Source organism: Spermophilus citellus (genome assembly GCF_964194105.1).
Source record: "Spermophilus citellus genome assembly, chromosome: 1".
Classification (NCBI taxonomy): Eukaryota; Metazoa; Chordata; class Mammalia; order Rodentia; family Sciuridae; genus Spermophilus; species Spermophilus citellus.
The window spans coordinates 115608329-115611248 of NC_138182.1; the positions used below are offsets into that span (position 1 = coordinate 115608329).

General features: G+C 40.6%; 1 pseudogene across 1 annotated transcript; it reads right to left on the reverse strand.

Annotated features, from left to right (window-relative positions):
- Window positions 1-324: 324 nt before the first annotated feature.
- Window positions 325-1236, reverse strand: LOC308652232 (olfactory receptor 14C36-like; annotated as a pseudogene). The gene has a single exon. The product of its transcript is annotated as an olfactory receptor 14C36-like (transcript).
- Window positions 1237-2920: the final 1684 nt, after the last annotated feature.

The window sequence follows — 2920 nt, forward strand, 5'->3', positions numbered from 1 at the left end:
ATATGGGTGCATAAACCATAAAACTCTGTATCATATACCACCAGAGAAATAAGAAATTATACTCCATTTAGTTAAAATGCATTCTGCTGTCATTTATAACTAATTAGAACAAATAATTAAAAATAAAAATGTATACAATGATAAAATTACACATTTTATGAAGTATCCATGGAAAAATATGGTAAATCACAAATGATACCTTATAAAATAAATCATCTTCTAATGATGTGATCCCAGTGTAGGCAGGGTAAGATGGAAAGCCCAGATGTGAAGAGCTTTATCTAAGAACCACAAACAGGGAAATGAGGACAATCCTGAAATGCATCATTTCCCTGAGAACAACTGTCTTTGCATTAGTCTCCTCACAGCTTCCTTTACCTGCTTGTTCCTGAGACTGTAGATGAAAGGATTCAGGAAGGGAGGAACCATGGTGTAAAAGGCAGAGAGAACCATGTCCTGGAGGGTGTCAGAGGTTGCTGAAGGTCTCAGGTACACACCTGTGATGAAACTGAGGAAGACGGACACCATGAGGATGTGAGGGGTGCAGGTGGAGAAGGCCTTCCCTGGGGCTCTGGTGGGAAATTTCACCACAGCAGAAAATATGCAAATGTATGACATGATTATTATAGCAAAGCAGCCACCACCAATGATTATAATAGAGACAAGAAGAAGGACCATGTTGCTGATGCTGTCAGAGCTGGAGAGCCTCAGCAGAGAGGGAACATCACAGAAGATGGACCACGTTCGACTGGCAGAAGGACAGCTGGAATGTGTTCCCAGTGTGCACACCTGCATACAGCAGACCACTGAGCAGGGAAGCCAGGGTCATGTGGACACAAATCTGGGGTTCATGATGAAGAGGTACAGAAGGGGCTGGCAGATGGCCACATAGCAGTCCCAGGCCATGATGGTGAGAACTAGCATTTCCACATATGCACAAAAAATGACCAAGAAAATCTGTGTTGCACAACCAGCTACTGAAATGGCCCTGTTGCCATTAAGAGAGTTGACACAGGGGTTGGGGACAGTGACAGAAATGAAGCACATGTCTAAGATGGACAGGTTCCTGAAGAAGAAGTACATGGGTGTGTGCAGGTGCTAGTCAGCAGTCATGACTGTAACAATGAGAAGTTTCCCTAACATGGTACACAGGTAAGTCATTGGGAATACAGTGAAATAGAGGCAACTCAGATTCCAGCCATCAGGAGAGCCCAAGAGGAGAAGTTCATTTACCATGGTGACATTGGCCATTTGCTGGAAATTTTGGTTGTTTGAGAAGATGAAGAGTTAAAAAGAGCAAGTAAAAAACATCATTAATGCAATTAGTTCACACATTCATGTCCAAATAGTTTTCTTATATTTTGTAGTCACTTTCCCTGGAGAGGAAGGTACTCTTGGTTTTATGATGCGTTTAATCATTCTGAGCAGAGTGCACTTCCCAGTGCAGGTGTGGAGGCTGCAGCCCAGGGTCTGGGCCTGAATTGCATGGATTTTCCTCAGCTCCCCATCAGGCCTTCCCTGACCTCCTGAGACTCCATGCAGAGCACTTCCAGGGTTGCCCACCTCCTCACCTGCATGACCACCTGTGTGACAGTTCATTGTTTAATGCCCTGTAGTTTATTTACCTTCATCCTCCTCCATAAATACAATTCAATATTATTTTGCCTTTACCTCCACACCTAATAATGCAAATTATAAAGCAAATTGTAATATTTTTTACATTTTTATGTAAAGATCTATATATATCATGTTGGAGTACTGATCTCTACGAACATGATAACATTTTACTCATGAGAAAACCATCTCAAGAATTCAAATTTTCCCATTCCAGTGTCACAGGCCCAGTGTTGTTGAAAACTGAGGTGACCTGAGTGCCCCTTAACTCTGCTGAAGTCTCTCACTCTCCCTGGTGCTCCCCAGGATGGGGGTGGTGCTGTCTCATGGACACACAACCTCAGCCAGCCTGTCCCTGCTCCTGCTGGGCTCTCTATTCCTCTCCAAGTTATTAGGGTAAGGTCTTCAGAGCCTCAGGTTCCCGAGCAGCTGACACTCTCCTCAAGTTTTACTTTGTACCTTTAAATGTTCTCACTCTGTGTTCACCATTATGAAGTTGAAGTCCCCTTTGTCTAGACAATAATTTATATTTTCCTTGTGGACACCTTGCATTCCCCACCAAATCTATGCATATGATAGACAACTTATTTAAAACCATTAAGACAAATGCACTTGATGTTAAACAGCATTCGACATTTTAAACAATGGAGGCTAAATTTTTAATGTTAAATTATGATACTTGATAATGATAAGAGGATTTCAATAGTGTCTTCTTGTGTAATAATGACACACTTTTATAGTTGCTCCATTTGAGTCATCAGAATCTTCCAAATATTAGCATCTTTCAGCAAAATACTTACTGCAAAATATTTACTTCTCCTTAGAAAAAAGAGAAGCTAAAATGGGTAATTTGCCTATATTTTACTTGGATGTAATAACACAAAAATTTTTTTGTAGAGTAGGTAACGCTTTTCATTGAAGACACAACTAAAAGGTATTCCAGTGAAGAAAAGCTACAGTACAGAATTATACAGAGCATTATGACTATTTGCAGACATGGAAGTCAAAGGAACCAGTGTATGGCTGCATAATGAAAACCACAGGCAATGGGTAAACACTGAAAGGCCAATACAAAGAGCCTGTGACCATTCAAAACCCAGAAATTCTGGTTAAAAGAGAAAATGCATTCATAGAAGAAATAACTGCAGCAGTTCCAGGGAAAAACTAGCTGTATGGCAGAAAAGAAACTCCTCTCTTGTGGGCTGAGGAAAATCTCACTAACCCAACTAAGAAAGGGAGAAAAGAAATATATAGACACATCTCAAAACAAGAAATACAAATTGCCTTTAAACACATAAAAAAAAGT